This window comes from Pelobates fuscus, chromosome 1 (genome assembly GCF_036172605.1).
Source record: "Pelobates fuscus isolate aPelFus1 chromosome 1, aPelFus1.pri, whole genome shotgun sequence".
In the NCBI taxonomy this organism is placed as follows: domain Eukaryota; kingdom Metazoa; phylum Chordata; class Amphibia; order Anura; family Pelobatidae; genus Pelobates; species Pelobates fuscus.
The window spans coordinates 345,372,070-345,394,967 of record NC_086317.1 but is presented as its reverse complement, the minus strand read 5'-3'; positions in this window follow the sequence as shown (position 1 = coordinate 345,394,967).

Below are 22,898 nucleotides of genomic sequence, written 5' to 3'. Positions count from 1 at the left end.
TGTGTTTCCAGTTTGGCATATGACAAAGTTCTTATAATATGCCTGTTATGGTGAGACATATAGGAACATCTTGTACAGATCCAAGCATCCCTGCCTGCTCATCAGCCATTCTTTGTTTTGCTACAGTATTTTCCCAGGCATCCAAGCACCTATCACTTGCATACAATTGCATCTCTTTATCCTGTAAGATTATTAGTGATTAATCATTCTCCTATTACACTTCTCCTTCAGTCTACCATGGCAGTAAGTGACCGTGTTGTTGCTCTGGCAATGTCCTTGATGCCATTAACCTCTGCAATGCCTGATCTTCCTGATGTCTTGGATTTCCAGTCCCCAGAAGTGGCAAGGATTCTGTTTAAGTTTTAGAACGGAGATGCTTAGCTAATATACTTGTTTATTAGCAAGCAGTGTCATTTTTAACCAACTGAAAAAAAGACACATTCGTGGGTGAGAATGGAGACTGAGTACCGACAGATGGCGGTACAAGGCGACAAATCGCATTGAATGTGTGTGTGTTTATTTTTTCTCAAGGAATGTAGAAATGAAAAATGAAGCCATAGCTAGCATAGGGATATCTGTTTCAACCTGGATCTTTGTACAGCAACCATTCAGTTGCAGTCTAGTCATATTTTGGGAGGGGTTTTATATCATCCAATATCCTCCATTTTCCAGAATAACAATAAGGTCTCTCTAAACCACTTATCATTCCCGATTTGATAGCTTCCAATCTGTGTATGCAATATGCATGCATTGCAGTTATTTTGTTTTATTAACAATACAAACACAGATATATATATATATATGCATTTATATATGCTTTGCATGGACTCACAGATATTATTTGAAGCAGGAAGAGTTCATCAAAAGACAATCGGCATCTCAAACAAAATACATTCAGTAAAAGGCATTAAGCCTCATGAATTTTAAGTTAGACAGTCAATGTTGACCCTTGCATTGATTGCCAATGCATCTCTAACGTTGCATTGGTCAGTAGTACATAGTAATAAACGGGTTAATGATGGAAAAGGGGAGAGCGATTGTGTGTGTGTGTGTGTGTGAAAAAAAAAGAGAGAGAGAGAGAGAGAGAGAGAGAGAGAGAGAGAGAGAGAGAGAGAAACGTGAACAAATTCCAAAGCAAAGAATTGCATTTGTCATCCCTCGGCATTCAACGGGTTAACTGGAAACAGCAAGTCCGACCGCTCTGTGCAGGCAAGGATGGTGTTTGCTGACAGTAGCAAATTAATTTGACTCCAAACAAAACAAAGATAAAACATTTTTTTCATTAGATTAATGAATTTTGAGTGGGACTTAGTTTCAAGGCTGTTTACTGAATATGAAGATTCATTTATTGTTTCAGTGATATCCGAATGTGTATCTATTAAATACTTCGATATTTATCTTTGTTAATGAGTAGTAGTCATAATCTGGTTCCCTCGTCTATTGTCTACATTTAAAATAGCCACTTTCATATAATTCACAAAAAAAAGCTGACAACCATATCTAGTAATTGCTTGTTATAGGCATTCACATATGTTAATTCGTGTTGTCGATGTTCAATTAAAACCCCAGAAGCATTCAATTCTCCTCATGCAGGTTTTGGCACCACTAGGTGTCTCCATGATTACCCATATAATTAATGTCCAAAACCAGAATGCAAAACATGCTTATTTCACACTACTGTCACATATGAGCTCATTTCATAAAGAGACACTAATAATGATAATGTTATTTTCTAATAAGTCTATGCTTGACAGTTTTCTATAATAAGCATGCATTGCACACTAGCATACACCGAGGAGGGTGTTCCACTATACTTTGCATCTGTTCACTAAAATGGAAGATGTGATAGGTTCACAACCAACTGGAAACATGTATTTTAAGCATATTTATATGCTTAAATCTCATCTAACTATAATGTGTTTTTAGTGAAATAACCTAAATTTAAAGATACAAATAAAAAGAAAGTGCAAAGGCACTTAAGTAAAATGAAAGTGTGCTCTGCGTGGTGCTGGTCAAAAGTGCTCCCCTATTATAATTATTATAATTATTGGTATTTATTTAGTGCCAACTAATTCCGCAGCACTTTACAATATAATGAAAAGGGGGGACATTTACAATACAAGAGACAATTACACAGTGACACAGGAACAATAGGTAGATGAGGATCCTGCTCAAACGAGCTAACAGTCTAGGTGAGGTGGGGTACAAATACACAACAGGGCAGCAAGGGTGAAAGCCACCAAACAAGGTGGAAAAGTAGCAGAGCTGAAAGTGAGAGTGGAGTATGGTTCTTTAGGAGAGCAAGAGACAGACTTGGGTAAGTATAGATAAGTAACTCTGAGAGTCCATAAGCATTTCTTAGCAGATGTGTTTTGAGGGAATTCTTAAACAATTGAAGACTAGGGGAGAGTCTGATGGGGGTAGGCAGGCTGTTTCATAAGAAGGGAGCCGCTCGTGAGAAGTCTTTCAAGCGCGGGTTAGCATGGGTGCAAGCAGCGGACAGGAGAAGGTCACCGGCAGAGCGGAGAGACCGAGAAGGGGCATATCTATGAATCAGGAAGAAATGTAAGAGGGGCTAGAGTTGGTTAGAGCTTTCTAGGTAAGGGTTAGTATTTTTAATTGACACCTATATGATACAGGAAGCCAGTGTAAGGATCGACAGAGGGGCGAGGTATGGGAGGAACGACAGGTAAGAAAAATCAGCCTGGCGGCAGTATTCGTTACCAATTGTAGCGCAGCAGTTAGGCTTTTGGGGAGACCAACTAGGACAGAATTACAGTAATCCATGCGAGCTATTACCAGAGCATGAACAAGCTCATTGGCAGCATCTTGCGTGAGAAAGGGGAGGATGCAGGTGATATTTTTAAGGTGGAATCGACAGGTTTTAGCAACATACTGGATATGTGGGGCAAAGTTGAGGCCAGGATCAAAGATAACACCAAGACAACGAGCTTGCAAGGATGGACTGATGCAAGCACCATCAATTTGCAGGGAGTGCAAAAGAGGAGGATCAGCATTATGAAGAGGAAAATAAGAAGCTCAGTTTTAGAGAGATTGAGTTTCAGAAAGCGGGAGGACATCCAATAGATAGAAGAAAGGCAAGCTTATCACTGGGTCCACGGGGGAGAGATCAGGTGTGGAGAGATTTATCTGGGTGTCATCAGCATACCGATAGTAGCGGAATCCAAAGGAGTTAATGAGTTTGCCACGAGAGGCAGTATAAAGAGAGAACAGAAGGGGACCAAGAACAGTTCCTTGGGGAACTCCAACCGAGACAGGACAAGAGGAGGAGGTGTCATTGCAAAAGGAGACACTGAACGAACGTTGGGAGAGCTAGGAAGAGAACCAAGAGAGGACAGTGTCACAGAGGTAGAGGGATTGAAGAGTTTGAAGGAGGAGGACATGATCAACAGTGTCAAAGGCAGCAGAGAGGTCGAGAAGAATTAGTATGGAGTAGTGACCTTTGGATTTAGTGGTGATTAGGTAATTTGTAACTTTATTAAGAACAGTCTCAATAGAGTGGAGAGGGAGAAAGCCAGATTGAAGAGGATCAAGGAGGTAGTTGGAATATAGGGAGTGAGTCATACAAGTAAAGACAAGTCTTTCTAGAAGTTTTGACGAAAATGGAAGCAGGAATATGGGACGATAGTTGGAAGGGGAAGACAGGTCTAGGGATGGCTTTTCTAGGATGGGAACGACAGTAGCATGCTTAAGGGGAGCAGTGACGACACCAAATGAAAGAGAGCAGTTTAGGATTTGTGTTTATATAAGACAAGGGGAGAGAGATCTGATAAGCTGGGAAGGTACTGGTTCAAGCAGACAGGTGGTGGGACGAGAGGAGAAGCAAAGCCACATACTGTTCTGTAGCTGGGGAGAAGGCCTGTAGGGTAGAGAAGGTATGGTCCATGTGTGGTTGCAAGAGGAAGGAGCAATCTTTCAATTTTGTCGGTAAAGTAGCAGGCAAGGCTCTCTGCTGAGATGTTAGTTTGAAGGGTGGCTTGAGGTGGGCGAAGGAAACGTGGCTGCATTAAAGAGATGCCTGGGATTGCATGAGCATGATCTAACAAGAGAGGAAAAGTAGGATTTTATTAAGACACGGAGGCTACTATTATGCTGCACTCTTTCTTTATTTACCTCAGCAGCAAAGAAAAATAACATTAAATCAGTATAAAAGAAACCAGTAAATAACATGAGGTATATCTTCCTAGCAACAGGAACAGCCAATCAGCATCCTCTTTGTAGCATAATAGGCAGTGTCCAGTATACAACTTCCTCTTTCTTTGCTGCTACCTCAGTTAAGTGACACTGGGTCCCATGGTTCTTAACTGTGGGATCTTTTACTTTACTTTATTCATATCATTACTGTGGTTAATATAGTTATTATAGTTATTACATTTTAATTATAATATTTTCATGTTTATAAATATATTTAGTTACTTCATTTTAACTTAATTTGATGTATTTACTTCATTTGCTTCAGTTATATGCTTTATTGTATATCCTTTGATAATTTCTTTCCCCTTTGACCGCCCTGGCCCCAAAATTACCATCAATTGGGGCTCAGGGGCATCTTTGAGGATCTTTATCCCCTGCACAGTGCTATGGTGCTGTTTTTTTCCCTTCATTTATCTGTCTGGCTGCTGCTCTGCCACCAACTGCCAGAAATCCAAGTTGGGGTTTAGGTATAGTGGCAGCTCCTGTGTTTTTATATTACAATTGCTATTTTTTTCACTATTGTGAGTACTTTAATTTCTTTATCCTGTTTAGTTATTTATTTTTTACTTGAGGGTTACTCAACCCTTTCCTTTTGGTATTATTTTACTTTATTCATCCCCTTAGGTTTGTTTGTATATTTATGATGCAGTCTGACAGGATCTTTCTGGGTCTACAGCAAACATGCAGATTAATGTAGAAGCCTCTCCAGGTATCTCTGGAGATGAGGCTGAATTTCTGCTTTACTGATCCTGCTGACATGCAGGCTTTAATTGACACTTCCATGGCAAAAGCCATGACTAGGCCCTGGTGTCAGGCTGCAATGCCTCATATAAGGCTAAACACTCCTCCAAAACAATAGAGATGGACCATACCTGTCACGGATGGCGCAATTAATTTACCACCGCGCAAAAGAGCTACTAGTCAGGCAAAATCGACTAGACTTTGGAAAAGGGCAAAAGCCCAATTGAACTCTGAATCCAAGCTCAGTGATATTGAGGAGGAGTTCCCCATGTTCTGTATTGAGGTGTACCTGTACTCACACCTGCTCTGCTTCAGCCTGGCCGCAAGGCCTCATATAAGGCTAAACACTCCTCCAAAATAATAGAGATGGACAGTACCATACCTGTCACGGATGGCGCGATTAATTTACCACCGCGCAAAAGAGCTACTAGTCGGGCAAAATCGACTAGAATTTGAAAAAGGGCAAAAGCCCAATTGAACTCTAAATCTGAGCTATGGGATATTGAGGAGGAGTTTCCTGAGTACTATATGGAGGTGTATCTGTACTCACACTGGCTCTGCTTCAGCCTGCCCACAAGGCCTCATATAAGGCTAAACACTCCTCTAAAACAATACAGATGGACAGTACCATACCTGTCACGGATGGCGCGATTAATTTACCACCGCGCAAAAGAGCTACTAGTCGGGCAAAATCGACTAGACTTTGGAAAAGGGAAAAAGCCCAACTAAACTCTGAATCTGAGCTCAGTGATATTTAGGATGAGTTCCCTGAGTCCTATATGGAGGATTCAGAGGATATTTCTGATCCTGATTATGAAATTACTGATGAAGAGGATGCTAATCCCGTTTGGGATACATGTCCTGTTAAACCTACCAAGATTTAGGTAGATTATGTGGACTCAGGGACACCAATAGGATCTTGGACACTCAATGTGAACCCCTATTCGAACCTGACGACCTATGTCACCCACTGGTCTCCTCAGACCATGTAGCCAAGTATATTGCATCCAGAGTACGCAAGCCTTTGGAGAAGGCAAAGTGAAATAAATGGCGGGCTGAATGGCCATGCCGAACAGTCCCTGATGACTCATGTAAAACGCTATCAGTCGATCCTAAGATCATTCAAATCCTGAGTAAGACAGGATGGAAGCCATATAAAGGCTTAGATTCTCATTGCAAAACGGTCGGGATAAAATCCTGAGCATCTTGGGCTCAGCAGCCAAGATCTTTGAAGCAGTAGAGGATGATCTATTATTAGATTGCGCCATCTTAAGTGGTTAGATCCAGAGAGTGATTTAAGTTGGCAACGCCAACAATGCGGTTGTCACAGAACGCCACAAATCGATCTTGCTCAAGATTGAGCCCAAACGTTTAGCTATGACTCTGAACAAGCCAGATAACACAGGCAAAAGGTTTTCTCTTTGGGGACAACTTTGTAAAAGAATTGGTCTCCTTTGTCCGGCTAAACAAACAGAAGTTCTTTTAGACAGAACCAAGGCTCTTATACTTGCCGAGCCGATTTCTTTGAACAATGCACTATACCAACCTCCTTCCCACAAAGGTAGACCCTGGGTTGTTAGTGGCCTAAGAGGTGCTCCTAAGAAGTCTTCACAATTTCCATTCTTCCTTACTGATAGATGGGGGCAGGCTAACACATTTTTCCCATGTATGATCCCTCATTTCATCAGATGCTTAGGTTCTTCACACTGTGAAAGGGTATTGCATAGACTTCCTTTCTCTACCTGTTCAATGTTCCCCATCAAGGGAAATTGTTTTTTCCCAATGAGACGCAGACCTTGTCTCAGTGGACAATCAATCGTAGAGATTCCGGCACATACCCTGGGTTACGTAAGCAACCTTTTCTTGTTTCCCAAAAAAGGCAAAGGTATCCGTCCAGTGATAAATTTGAGACAGCTCAATAGTTATGAGCATATCCGCACTTACAAGATGGAAGAAGGGCATTGTTTACGGGATCTTCTCCAACCAGCAGATTCGATGGCCACATTGGATCTGCAGGATGCATATCTCACAGTGCCTATCCCAGTACAACATCAATATCGGGAACTTCCTGCAATTTACATGGTAGGGCAGTAAATAGAGGTTCAGGTGCCTCCCATGTGGACTGTCTTCGGCTCCATGGTGCTTCACCAAGCTCACGTCTTATAATATATTTAGACGGCATTTTCATTCTGGCTCAGTCTATTCAATTAATCCGGACATACCTTGCATGGACTTTGACTCTGTTAGAGAACCTAGGCTTCCTGATCAATTGAGAGAAATCCATTATCGTTCCCACGCAACAAATCAAATTTCTGGGTTATATTGGATTATTGTAGATTCTACCCTTATACCCTTATAAATCTGCTTGGAGCAGATGGCATAGTTGGTGCATGAAATTAAATTTAAATCCCATATTGGCTCCTTTTATGTCTGTCCTCCATTTTTCTGACTTCTATGATGAAGGTAAAGCCTATCGCACTGTGGACCTTACCGATCGTCCACTTCTGCTGGCCATCAAAGTTTCAATTGGACGCCTGTCGGTTGACATCCTGTCATATATTGACTTCTCTGAGGAATATGGTTTGCTCATCCACCCTTACCATGATACTCTGTCTTGTGGGACGTCTCTATTGTCTTGAATTTTTTTCTTGCAGGAGGTTTTTCTGACGTACGAACTCTTGAGGTGGTTGCTCGTTCCTTTACTCCAGAAGGTGTCCTCTTTGACATTTCACGGAGGACAAAAACCTCCTCTAAAATCAATTTTACCCAGTTTTTCCCTAATAGATCTCTCCTTTGCCCTGTTGCATACTAATGGGTGTGTGAACATCGTTCCACTACATTACGGAATCCTTTGAAACAGGAACTCTTCATCTCGTTCCAAAAGTCGCATCTTCCGGTGTCTACTGTAGCCTGGTGGGTCAAATACGTTATGTCTCTAGCAGGTATTGATACCTATGTGTCTGTGCCTCATTCGGTTCGATGGGCAATGGCTTCTAAGGCTTCCTCAAATGGTTGTCGCTTGGAGGATATTATGAGAGCGGCTGGTCTTCGGAGACTACATTCCATGATTTCTACTTTAGACCTCTTCAGCACTTCACTGGAGACATACTTTCACAGCTTTGAACTAGCATAATAGGAGCCTCCGTGTCTTAATAAAATTTACAGATTTTACTATTAACATGACGTAAAGTCATGATTTTATTAATGACACGGAGGCGAGTATTATCCCTCCCTCCCATCCCTGGAGGTTTGGTCTTCTCTGGGTAAGTTGACTTCACGGTAAGTCTTTTTTGATTACTGGGTTTTATCCTTGTTAATGACAGTCAAGAGCTTAAGGTTTGACTAAACTGAATTTCATGTTATGTATATATATATATATATATATATATATATGATATTCCATGTAATGCGAATTTATGCATAAATCCAGTTTTATACTTGGATATTACCATATTCTCCTTTCTCTTCCAGCTTGACTTCGAGATCCAGTTTAAGGCTCGTATACCCTCTAATTGGAGCCCACTTTTTATTTGGATTTGTTGTCCTTGTTCGGGATCGCAAGAAAGAGGAAGTTGTATACTGGACACTGCCTATTATGCTACAAAGAGGATGCTGATTGGCTGTTCCTGTTGCTAGGAAGATATACCTCATGTTATTTACTGGTTTCTTTTATACTGATTTAATGTTATTTTTCTTTGCTGCTGAGGTAAATAAAGAAAGAGTGCAGCATAATACTCGCCTCCGTGTCATTAATAAAATCATGACTTTACGTCATGTTAATAGTAAAATCTGTAAATTGTTTATCAAGAGTGAGGGCTGTGCTATATGAGCACAAAATTAATTTATAATGGAGGAAGTCTGACAAGGTGAGGGCCTTCCTCCAGCAGCGTTCAGGGGAGCATCTCTGCAAGTAGCAGATCAATTTAGTGTGCCAAGGTTTCCTTGAGGTGCATCCTTGAAGCGGGGCTGCAGAGAGGGACAGGAGAAAGTGGGGATGAGTGGGGAGTTTTGAATGGAGATCAGCTGAGAGTTGCTGGAGGTCAAGAATTCAGGTCCCTTCTGAGTTGAGGGTGGTTAGGGTGAGGCTGTTTGGTCTTTCAAGATCACATGATAAGAGGTTGTGATCTGAGAGAGGAAATTGAGTGTTGTGGAGCTTAGAGCTACATGTGTGTGAGTATTAGCCCACTATGATAGGCCAAGGGAGGAGGCAATATAAAGGAGTCTGGAAGCTAATGGGAATGTGGAATGAGAATGTTGAAATCTCTGAAAATTAGGGAAGGGATATTACTTGAAAGGTAGTAGGGCAGGTCTTTTGTGCAGCTATCAAGTCTTGATAAAGTGCCGTGGGCTGGACGAACCGCGTAGACGTGGCTACACTTCATTGCTGGACCCACTGTGTTTTTTTCGGCTGCCTATTATGATTTTATTTTTATTTTTATTTATGTTATTGATTTCTCTTTTGTGAGTGAGGTTCTTAGTGTCTACACACTCCTGACTCCTGGCACTGAGGACTTTCTGTTATACTAACGGCTGCTTCATCCAACTATACCGCCGTCTTTTGTGAAGATACCGACCGCGGTATATGTTTCTAGCTCGTTTGTTATCCATCAGCTGTATCTGTGGGAGGTCTGCTACAACTACACCGCGGTATTTTTTGAAGATCCCGACCGCGGTACACATCATCGGCATCTGACGGATTCCCTTTGGAGTGGGTCGGAAGCTTGCTGCTCAGAACTCCCACTCTCCTTTTTTTATTTTTTTATTTCCTATTTGATTTTTTTCTTCTTCAAGTACTGACTTCCATTCATATATACCTCGGTGGGGGCCCACACCGAGGCAGGTACTATTATTATTATTTCTCTTTTATTTGTATATATTTCATGTTGTTTCTTTTTCATATATATTGTGTCACTTTTTAGGCAGCTGTTTTGATATTCTATTTTACACTATAAGTTCATTTGTGCATTATTGACAACAGTGGGTTCATGTTTTTATTTTTATTTATCTAGTGTTTGTTTTGATTTATTTTATTTATATTTATTGTATATGAGTATTATTTAAATAAATATATCATATATTTTCTAAAGTATCTACTCTTAAGCGCACATACTTTTCTACTTTTGAGCTATCACTCATTTCTAGACGCTTGTGAACGTATGTAGCTGCCAGTTTTAGTATTCACTATTTATTACACCTTGTATTTATCTTTTTAAGCCAAGCAGAAAAATGGTCAAGCACAGACTATGGGAACCAGGCGGGTGATAGATGACAGTAAATTTGAGAGAATTTCAAAGTTAGAGAAAGATATGGAAGGGGGGGTGGGCAGAGTTTTAAAGGAGCAAGCGGATGAAAGCAGAATTCCTACACCGTTACCTTTACTCTCAGACATGCTACCTCTGCTTAAGGCTGTTCCTGCAGTACTGTGAGTTCTGGGAGTGGCTGTTGAAATGTTGTATGGGGCCCAGACTCTTGTACTCAATACATATAGTGACAACAAAATAAAACCCAACACATAACACTTCACAGTGTACAATACAATGATAAACAATGCTTAAAATTCCAAATATACATTCAAATGAGGATCCACAGAAAGAAATAGAATTTCTAGTAGAGATATAAAAAAATTACACAGTGTAAAACTGTACCATAATAATGTAAGTGAGGGATGAAATTGTACTCACATAATACAGAGCCATACCCGGCTCTGCACAAATAGCCCCAGTGTGTCTGTACAGGCTTGGAGAAATCCTCCTCTTTGCAGCACACAGGAATCCACAAGTAAAAGTCAGGGCCAAATTTTAAAGCTTCAAAGGTAGATCAGGTGTAAAAAAACAGGAAAACAAAAACAATTAAAATAGAAATAGAAATATCAAGGACGCAGTTTTGTGTGCCAAATATAAGCAGTGTAGATTGTAAAATATATATATATATATATATATATATATATATATATATATATATATATATATATATATATATATATATATATATATATATATATATATATGTATAAAAAGCACTTGCTAGCAAAGTTTAGCTCACCACAGGCAACACAAATCCCCAAAATCTAAAAAATAATATCTGAGCAGACACGTTTCAACCTTTTGCCAGTTTTCTTCTAATGCTGTAAGAGGAATATGGGCAAAAGGTTGAAACATGTCTGCTCAGAGACTTTTGAAGCGTTCATAAATATTACTTGTGGATTCATTTGTACTGCAAAGAGGAGAATTTCTCCAAGTCTATATAAGGACTCTGGGGATGTTTATACCGAGCTGACATGGCTCTACATTATGTGAGTGCAATTTCATCCCTCACGTACACTATTATGTCATATCGTTTTACACTATGTGATTTTTTTTTTTTTATATCTTCCAGATATTCTATTTCTGTCAGTGGATCTTCATTTGAATAAAAATTTGGAATATTAAGCATTTTTTATCACCGTGTTTTACACTGTGGTGTGTTATATGCTGCTATATAAAGATGCAACGGTATACGATACTAGAAATTCATCTTGCTTCTTCAGCACTCATAAAATATGAATGCTTTATTACTGGCCAAGTATCAAAGCATTGAAATGGTGTTTTTATGTTTACATTTTCATGCGAATGATTGTACCACTGTGCTTAATAAATTATTTTATTAATCTTATTTGATTCATTTTACTTATTTTGGTCTACAATATTACATTTTCTTATTAAAAAGTAGAATCAAATTGCTGACTTTTCATACATTTTTAAAAAATTTTACTAATTTGAGTAGAAAACTGTTTAATGTATTCCATATAGTCGAACTGCACAGTACTTTTATACATGAAGTAGACACAACACATGACCTGCAAGAATGGGGGTCAAGGGCTGCGCTTGAACAAAAGAAGTAAAAAATATATAAAAATATATATAGATAAAATAAGCAATAATAGTAAAATCAAGTAAAGTTCATCCGGATGTATAAAAAAAATATATATATATATAATAAATATAAATTTAAACAGTCTCACTGGTGTGTAATGATACGGTAATAATCCTCAAGTGTTGCTCCGTCCGTATGGTAGGTAGTCCATATATGTAAAGAAAAAAGAGAAAAGGAAAAGCTGCCAATGGTGAAATATTGTATGTCCAGATGTGGTAAATATTCAAAGGAAATGTATTTCACTCACATTTGTTGGAGCTTTAGCCAGCTCTAGGAGAAAAGACACTTAGTGGTTTGATCCCCACTATCGGATGTACTTAGATGGTTGGTCCATCTATCCGGCTTGGAATTCCTGTAGTGTAGGCTAGGACCTACTCAAATATGCGTTGTTCTTTAGTGTTGGGGAGATAGGTCCGTCTTTCCGGTATTGGATGGTAGATGTCCACGGAATATATATAAAACAGCAAATAGTGCTCTCAGTGTGAACAACAATATAATATATTTAAAAGAATTATACTTACAAGAATAGAGCAGACAGGTACTGCTCTAGTGCTGTGGCAAAAGTAAGAAACACAATACAGGGAGTGCAGAATTATTAGGCAAGTTGTATTTTTGAGGATTAATTGTATTATTGAACAACAACCATGTTCTCAATGAACCCAAAAAACTCATTAATATCAAAGCTGAATATTTTTGGAAGTAGTTTTTAGTTTGTTTTTAGTTTTAGCTATTTTAGGGGGATATCTGTGTGTGCAGGTGACTATTACTGTGCATAATTATTAGGCAACTTAACAAAAAACAAATATATACTCATTTCAATTATTTATCTTTACCAGTGAAACCAATATAACATCTCAACATTCACAAATATACATTTCTGACATTCAAAAAAAAACCAAAAACAAATCAGTGACCAATATAGCCACCTTTCTTTGCAAGGACACTCAAAAGCCTGCCATCCATGGATTCTGTCAGTGTTTTGATCTGTTCACCATCAACATTGCGTGCAGAAGCAACCACAGCCTCCCAGACACTGTTCAGAGAGGTGTACTGTTTTCCCTCCTTATAAATCTCACATTTGATGATGGACCACAGGTTCTCAATGGGGTTCAGATCAGGTGAACAAGGAGGCCATGTCATTAGATTTTCTTCTTTTATACCCTTTCTTGCCAGCCACGCTGTGGAGTACTTGGACGCGTGTGATGGAGCATTGTCCTGCATGAAAATCATGTTTTTCTTGAAGGATGCAGACTTCTTCCTGTACCACTGCTTGAAGAAGGTGTCTTCCAGAAACTGGCAGTAGGACTGGGAGTTGAGCTTGACTCCATCCTCAACCCGAAAAGGCCCCACAAGCTCATCTTTGATGATACCAGCCCAAACCAGTACTCCACCTCCACCTTGCTGGCGTCTGAGTCGGACTGGAGCTCTCTGCCCTTTACCAATCCAGCCACGGGCCCATCCATCTGGCCCATCAAGACTCACTCTCATTTCATCAGTCCATAAAACCTTAGAAAAATCTTGAGATATTGAGATATTTCTTGGCCCAGTCTTGACGTTTCAGCTTGTGTGTCTTGTTCAGTGGTGGTCGTCTTTCAGCCTTTCTTACCTTGGCCATGTCTCTGAGTATTGCACACCTTGTTCTTTTGGGCACTCCAGTGATGTTGCAGCTCTGAAATATGGCCAAACTGGTGGCAAGTGGCATCTTGGCAGCTGCACGCTTGACTTTTCTCAGTTCATGGGCAGTTATTTTGCGCCTTGGTTTCTCCACACGCTTCTTGCGACCCTGTTGACTATTTTGAATGAAACGCTTGATTGTTCGATGATCACGCTTCAGAAGCTTTGCAATTTTAAGAGTGCTGCATCCTTCTGCAAGATATCTCACTATTTTTGACTTTTCTGAGCCTGTCAAGTCCTTCTTTTGACCCATTTTGCCAAAGGAAAGGAAGTTGCCTAATAATTATGCACACCTGATATAGGGTGTTGATGTCATTAGACCACACCCCTTCTCATTACAGAGATGCACATCACCTAATATGCTTAATTGGTAGTAGGCTTTCTAGCCTATACAGCTTGGAGTAAGACAACATGCATAAAGAGGATGATGTGGTCAAAATACTCATTTGCCTAATAATTCTGCACTCCCTGTATACTTTGTAGGATATTACACTAATTAGGGATACAAATCCATGAAGGACTATGAGCAGAAAAAATGACAATTGTAAACACAATGTGAGGAGAGTCATTGCATACATTTAAGGCAAAAAAATATTCTTGATGTACAGCGGCACACAATCAAACAGAATTAAGAAGGTGTCAAGATGTAGGGGAGAATATGAGAGTGAATTTATTTTAAGTATGCATAGGCATTTCATATGACAGCTATGGGTTACACTTTTGCTTTTCTGAGAAAGATTTAACAGTGAATGATGTCACAGTTCTTTACATGGATGCTTTGGGGGCGTAATTCTATCTCTCCCTCACGGCTCAAGGGAATCTTTCCCAATCCCCAATGCATTCTCATTGTGTAACTGCATTGCTCTATCAATACTAATTTTAGTGTGGTTTTTCACTCCTAGCGGGGCCTGGTGGGTGGCCGCATGGCCGCCTTTTGGGACACAGTGGTACCCATTGCCAAAGAAATAGTAGGACTGGACACTCAAGATACCTTTTCCTTCTTTCATTTTATAAATAATTTTTCTTATGAAAAGTGAATCTTCAATGTCTTGCACTTTATCAGCATTGATGTTTTAATTGACCTGACTTTTTTGATTGATGTTATCATGTATGTCATATAAAAAAAAATGCAATAAAAAAATAGTCAAACTGTAAATATTCTTAAGCCTTGCCCTATTTCCACCTCATTTATACTGACCCAACAATAGGAATTTACTGGTCAACTCTTGACAATTTACATTTTAGTGACTTGTGCAATCAGATTTCGATGAATTTGGATGTGTGGTGTACAGTCATCTAAATTTTATAGCTCTGAAACTCCATATGGGCAAATCATGTAACAAACTGGTATATCAAAATTTAACCTTTTAGTTGACCATGCCAAATTTGATCTATAACTTTCCAGCTCCAAGCAATATGTTCTCCTTGATCCCTTCACCCATCCTATCTTTTCATTGTCTGCTGTGTGATTTCACTTTGAGTTGTTTTTAACTAGTTCTTTAACACGTAATAAAAATTACTTTTGTGCATATTTGTAATTTATTATGAAAGCCTTTTGGTGACTTATTTATTTTTGTAAATCTTACTTGTGTTCAGCCCATTATTAAATGTTAAGCCACCCAAGATTTGCCATCATTTTTCCCCAAACAATCACATGGAAAATTTTCAGATGAACCAAAACACCACATAGGTAAAACTCAAACTGATCAATTTTTTTGGAGGAATCAATTTTGGCAAATCAAATTCTTCTGTTATGCACAAGTCTAGTGAGTAAAAGCAAGGGTTGATTTACCAAAGACTGTGGTGAATTAAAACCCAGATTGCAAACTTCTTCAACTCAGCTATATCACAGCTTTGCTGTCATAGCCTGGAATTTGCAATTGTTTTTTAATCAGCACAATTTACTGTTTAGTACTGTTTGGTAAGTAAACCCATGTGTGTCTTTAAAAAAAACAACAACAACTATTAACATTGTTCCCTGTTACTTAGGTTTGTTAATTGCAAACATCTGACTAGCACCTGGATTTGCTTTTTTTCACTTATAATATAGACAGCCAATATTACTGAAGATGATGGAAAGAATGCTCATGAGGCAGGATTATAATTTGTGCTATTAAACATCAATTATTAGACAATAGCATAATATGTTCAGGCATGATAAATCAATTTAAAATGACAGTATTTAGAAAACATAGGTTCTGGTATCAGGAATTGCAAGACATATAATTCCATGTAAAATAGCAAATGGATAAAGCATAACATAGGTAATACACAAATTTTATAATAGCATGATTTAAGAAAGAGACTTTTATTGTAGGGAGATTATTAGCACAGCTAAGATTTGAATTTGAGCCTTAACTAACTAGAACTGTGATATAATCACCAAAATATAATATGTGAACAATTTGTGAAAATCACGCAGCAAAATTCACGAAGGAAGTACCGAACAAACAAATTGCATAGTTAATGTAGGATAATACTTCAATCGACAATACCATCTCTTCTTCTTGCCTTTCTAGGAAATTTGGAATTAGATAGTTTTGGAGGTCATTCTTTAAGTTAGCCAAAAATTCTTCTCCTTTCTCTGGTGTGTTAATTATGTGTTTTTACTTTAATGGCGAAATAAAACCTTCACCCAAAACCCCCATCTGTACTTTATGCTTTACTTTCAGATGTCTAGTAAAGTCTTGAAATACCTACTTTTAGACATAGTCGCAACTGGAAAATCTTGAACAATTCTGATGTGTCTGCATTTCGCAAAGGGGAATTGTGGAGAATTTAACCTAACCCAAAATCCTCCACAATTTCCCTTTGCGAAATGCAAAACCTTTCTAGAAGGCTAGCATTTGTCCATAATCTAGCTGCATACCAGTGGTAAGGAAGCAGGAAAAAATGTTGCATCGGTGAAACTGAAAAAAATACCACTATATAATATAAACAAGTGGTATACTCTTGTAATTAAAAAGGCTTCTTCCCTACCATCCCACCAAAAAAAAGGAATCATTTATCATTACCTAATCTTTACTCCTTCCCTTCTTACTTTCTTAAACTTTTTCACTCTTGTTCAACTTATATATGGGTCACAACCATCCAAACCATTTCTTAGTTATGGTTACTATTAGAGACAATTTTATTCATCATTAAACTTCATTAAATATTACTTAACTTACAAAATAAGACTAAATGTTGCTTCACAATATTTATTTACTATGCAATAGTGAATTTATTAAATACAAAAGTAATAGCAGTTTCGTTATTGCTATTAACCAACAAAGAATGTTTTTCCTTTCTTTCCTATCACCCATTCTTTACTCATTACTTCTTATTTTCTTAAAACATATTCACTCTGCTATTCTCCCATATTTATTCATTAAAACCCTTGTTAATGTATATTGTGCATTTATCATAGTAAAAATCAGTGCCTGATATCCCCTGTATTATAAATAACTGTAAATCGTGTCAAAACCCCAAAAAACTTTCTGTATAAAAAAAAAATGTTTTTCCTTATCACCTATTCTTTACACCTTACTTCTTATTTTCTTAAATGAGCTCTGCCAAGTGGTGAATTGTGCACCACTTTCTGCAGCCCACATGGGGCTCTTCCTTAACTCAATGCAGCAAGGTTCCGTTGGCTAGAGGAAGGGGTAGGAACCAGAGCTTACATCAGTGTATAAGTGTGTCTGTATCTGTGTATCTGTGTGTTAGTGTATCTGACTGTATTTGTGTATCTGTGTGTCAGAGTATGTATCTGGGTGTCTGCATGTGTGTCAGTGTGTGTATCTGTGTTTGTCAGTGTATTTGTGTGTGTGTAACTGCATGTGTGTTAGTGCATGTATCTGTAAGTGTCAGATACACACACTGTGTATCTGAACAACAGAAAACATGTTTCCTTACAGTATTTAGTGGATTGGAGTGGGTATGGGCCTGCCGATCGTTCTTGGGTACCGACTTTCGACCTACATGCTGGCCGCAAGATTCATTCTTTTCACGCCAAGTTCCCTCTCAAACCTGGTCCTGCCCACCCAGTGGGTGGTGTTAAAGTGGGGGGTACTGTCAAGGTGCCACGCGTTTCTGTCAGTGTGACCGCACTGAAAACCATCAGTCACGCCGATAGATATAACAAACACTCATCTTACCTGCGGCAGATCAAGACCCGACCTCCTTCCATCTCAGTCCCCAGCGTGTGCAGCATTAACAAAGACGCCGGCCACTGCGGTTCCATTTCTAATAAAGAAATACCCCTTGCCCATATCAAAGATGGCACTTACGTGCTGTGACGAAAGCAACTTCGCCACTGGTTTTTGGAGGGGCCTGTTTGCCAGCGTACTACCCTGTGATAATCCATGTTCAAAAGTACTGTTTCTGCCCCTTGGACTTTTAACTGGAACAGATTCATGTGGCGGCGGCCATCTTAAATTGTCCAGCAGTGTTTTGTCGTCTAGTGTATGGAACTGTTTTGGGCATGGGACCACCTGCACGGTGGGGCAAAAATAAGACTTCCAGGAAATTTCTGAACCACTGAACCGATCTGGGTGATTTTTGGATATGTTTTTTACCCAGATCGGGGCTATCAGGGAATGTGGGGATATGTTGTATTTTGGGTTACTTTTTGGGGTTTGTAAAAAATGTATGTGTTTTCTGCTTAGAGTTAGTCCATTGTCTTTGTTAATTACACCCTGTTCCAAATTATTATGCAAATTCTATTTTGTTTTTCAGTGTAACTCATGGATGGCATTGTGTCTCAGGGCTCTTTTGATCACTGTGTCAGGATCGGGACAGGGATCCAACACGCAGAGTACAAACAGTAGCCAGATACGTATACCGGACCTTAGAATGGCCGGACTAACGTAAGTAGTACAGTATAGAATGGTCAAAGACAAGCCGAGGAAGAGGGTAACAGAAGACAGGTAAGCGAGAGACAAGCCGAATCAAGGGTAACAGAGATAAGCAGAGTAAGGTAAACAAGCCGGGTCAAAACCAAAAGGGATAATAGAATACACAAGCACTGAGTGACTAGAACAAGCTAGAACCATGACAGGGCAATGAGCTAATGAAAGAAGCTCTGTTAAATACCCTGTTCAGAGCAGTAACCACGCCTCCGAGGCGTCCTGATTGGTCCTGCAGCAATTGACTGACAGGTCGTTCCGGGGGAGTGTCCAGATGACTACTTCCTGCCTAGATGCTGTAAAAGGCAGTCACTCCCTCGCGGCCGGCCTAGCATGACCGGATAGACCGCGGGGAAGGGAGCCATCAGACCTTCTGCATGGAGGAACAGCTAAGTCTCTACCTCTTTCGGAGGTAGAGACCACAGGTACCCTGACAGTACCCCCCCTCTCAGATACGCCCACCGGGCGGAATGAACCGGGACGAGATGGGAAGCGAGAGTGATACGCCCTGCGGAGACGGGGAGCATGAACATCCTCCTGAGGTACCCAACTCCTCTCCTCAGGACCATATCCCTTCCAATCAACCAGATATTGTACTCTCCCCCGGGAGATTCGAGAATCAATAATAGAGTTAACCTCATACTCCTCCTGACCCTCCACCTGAACGGAGCGAGGAGGGGCTATTGTGGAGGAAAATCTGTTACATATGAGTGGTTTCAGCAATGAAACGTGAAACGAGTTCGGGATGCGTAAGGTATTAGGAAGAGCTAAACGATACGCAACTGGATTGATACGGGTCAGCACCCTGTAGGGTCCAATATAACGAGGAGCGAACTTCATGGAGGGCACTTTTAAACGGATGTTCCTCGTGCTCAGCCATACCCTATCACCAGGAACAAAGACCGGAGCCGCCCTTCTACGTTTATCAGCGTGTTTCTTGACCAACATAGAGTTGTGCACAAGGATTTGTCGAGTTTGATCCCACAACTTCCTCAAATTGGCAACATGAACATCAACCGACGGTGCCCCCTGGGAAGGAGAATCCGAAGGAAGAATAGACGGATGAAAACCATAATTCATGAAGAAGGGGCTTGAATGAGTAGAATCGCAAACGAGATTGTTGTGTGCAAACTCCGCCCAAGGAATCAAACCGACCCAATCATCCTGGTGTTCAGAAACAAAGCATCGTAAATATTGTTCAATTTTCTGGTTGGTACGTTCAGCAGCTCCGTTAGACTGAGGATGATAGGCAGAAGAAAAGTTTAATTTAATACCAAGTTGAGAGCAGAAGGACCTCCAAAAGCGGGAAACAAATTGGGAGCCTCTGTCCGATACAATTTGAGAGGGTATCCCATGTAGGCGAAAAATCTCCTTAGCGAATATCTCTGCCAATTCGGGAGAAGACGGGAGTTTAGGCAGGGGAATGAAGTGTGCCATCTTAGTAAACCTGTCAACCACGGTGAGGATAACAGTCTGTCTTTTAGAGATAGGTAGATCGACAATAAAGTCCATGGCCAAACAGGACCATGGTCTTTCTGGAACCTCCAAGGGTTGCACGAATCCACATGGAAGCGTATGGGGTTGTTTGGTTTTAGTACAAACTTCACATGCAGCGATGAACTCCTCAATATCCCTCCGTAAAGCAGGCCACCAGAAGTCCTTAGAGATCAACGCGTAAGTCTTGCGAATACCAGGATGTCCCGCCATCTTGCTATTATGTAAACACTGTAAAAGTTCCAGTTGAAGAGCAGGAGGAACAAAATGACGGCCCGCAGGAGTCTGTTTAGGTGCTAGATGTTGCAACTTAATGATCTCGGCCAATAATGGAGAATTAATCCTGAGATTCGTATTAGCAATGATATTGCATTTCGGAACTATAGAAGAAAGAACTGGTTCAGGTACAGTAGAAGGTTCATATTGGCGAGATAATGCATCGGCTTTAGAGTTTTTAGAACCAGGTCTGTAAGTCAGTACATAATTGAAGTGAGTCAGGAATAAGGACCAACGAGCTTGTCTAGAGGATAAGCGCTTAGCCTCCCCAATATAGGACAAGTTTTTGTGGTCCGTCAAAATCATAATAGGGTGTAGGGTCCCCTCCAACAAATGTCTCCACTCCTTTAAGGCTTTAATGACTGCTAACAGTTCCCTTTCCCCGATGTCATATCTGCTCTCAGGCCCAGAAAATTTCTTAGAGAAGAAACCACAAGGGTGTAACGGTTTATCCACCCCTAACCTTTGAGACAGAACAGCCCCAACTGCTGTCTCAGAGGCATCGACCTCGAGCAAGAAAGGCAGAGTCGTATCAGGATGGACTAGAATGGGAGCCGAGGCAAAAAGTTCCTTGAGAGTCTTGAAAGCACCCAGAGCCTCTTTAGACCAGAACTGTGTATCAGCCCCTTGTTTGGTCATATTGGTAATAGGCGCAATGATAGAGGAGTATCCTTTAATGAAGCGCCTATAGTAGTTGGAAAAACCAATAAACCTTTGGATAGCCTTGAGTCCTTTGGGCAAGGGCCAGTCTAAAATAGATTGAAGTTTTACAGGATCCATTTTAAAACCTTCCCCAGAAATCACGTATCCAAGAAAGTCTACCTGAGACTGATCAAAACTGCACTTCTCCAATTTGCAGTATAGACCATGTTGCAGAAGTTTGTGTAACACCTTTCTGACCTGTCTATGGTGAGTCTCAATCTCCTTAGAGTGTATTAGTATGTCGTCCAGGTAAACAATAACACAATCATGCTGAAACTCCCTAAGTACCTCATTAATCAAATCTTGAAATACTGCAGGAGCATTGCATAGTCCAAATGGCATAACAGTGTATTCGTAATGGCCATACCGGGTATTGAATGCCGTCATCCACTCGTGACCTTGCTGGATTCTCACCAAATTGTAAGCCCCTCTGAGATCTAACTTGGTGAAGATTGTGGAGCCCTTAAGACGATCAAATAACTCGGTAATCAGTGGGATAGGATAGGCATTTCTGACAGTTATTTTATTCAAGCCTCGGTAATCGATACAAGGTCTCATCGTGCCATCCTTCTTCTTAATGAAAAAGAACCCAGCCCCGGCCGGAGAAGAAGACCTCCTGATGAATCCCTTTTCTAAATTCTCCCGAATATACTCCTCTAGAACCGAGTTTTCCTGAACAGACAAAGGATATACATGGCCCCTCGGAGGCATAGTGCCGGGTAGAAGCTTAATCTTACAGTCAAATGACCTGTGTGGAGGCAAAGAATCGGCATTCTTCTTGTCAAACACTGCCCTTAAGTCTAGGTAAAGGTCTGGTATTTGTCTTTCTGTGGACTGAGTAGGATTCTCCGGTATGTTAATATTAGCTAATGGAGAAACCTTGCACAAACACCGATCCTGGCAGCCCTGGCCCCACGAGAGTATCTCTCCTAACTCCCAATCGATAATAGGGTTATGTTTTTTCAACCATGGGTACCCCAGAACTATGGGAACGGAAGGAGACGAAATGAGCAGAAGAGATAAATTCTCCACGTGTAGGATACCAACATTTAAATTAATGGGTATGGTCTCACGAAAGATAACAGGGTCTAGTAGTGGTCTACCATCTATGGCCTCAACGGCCAAAGGTGTCTCCCTTAGCTGGGATGGGAAATTGTTCTTACTAGCAAAGGCTTGGTCGATAAAATTCTCAGCAGCACCGGAATCTATCAATGCCATAGCCCTTACTACTTCCTTCCCCCAAGTTAAGGAAACTGGTAGCAGAAGCCTGTGATCTTTATAATCAGGAGTAGAGGACAAAATAGAAACACCCAAGGCCTGTCCTCTAGAGAGACTTAGGTGCGAGCGTTTCCCGGGCGGTTAGAACAGTTCGAGAGTAAATGACCCTTGGCTCCACAATACATACACAAACCCTCTCTTCTCCTGTGCTGTCTTTCCTCCTCAGAGAGGCGGGTATACCCTTTCTGCATAGGTTCAGTAAGCAAAGATATCGTGGAGTCAGGACTTGGAACAGCGGGAGCTAACCTAAAAGAAGGTCTCTGGTTCCTCTCTCGAGTGTTCTGTCTCTCTCTTAGACGTTCATCTATACGAGAGATGAACGAAATTAAATCCTCTAAATTCTCAGGGAGTTCTCTGGTAATAACCTCATCAAGGATTACATCAGATAGGCCATTCAAAAATACATCCATATACGCCTGCTCATTCCACTTGATTTCTGCCGCCAGAGACCTGAACTCTAGTGCATAATCCACCAGTGTTTGGTTCTCCTGTCTCAGGCGCAACAGTAATCTGGCTGCATTAACCTTTCTACCTGGAGGGTCAAATGTTCTTCTAAAAGCAGCTACAAATGCGTTATAGTTATAAACTAATGGATTATCGTTCTCCCATAGTGGGTTGGCCCATCTCAGAGCTTTCTCAATGAGTAGGGTGATAATAAATCCTACTTTTGCCCTATCTGTAGGATAAGAGCGAGGTTGCAATTCAAAGTGGATACTAATT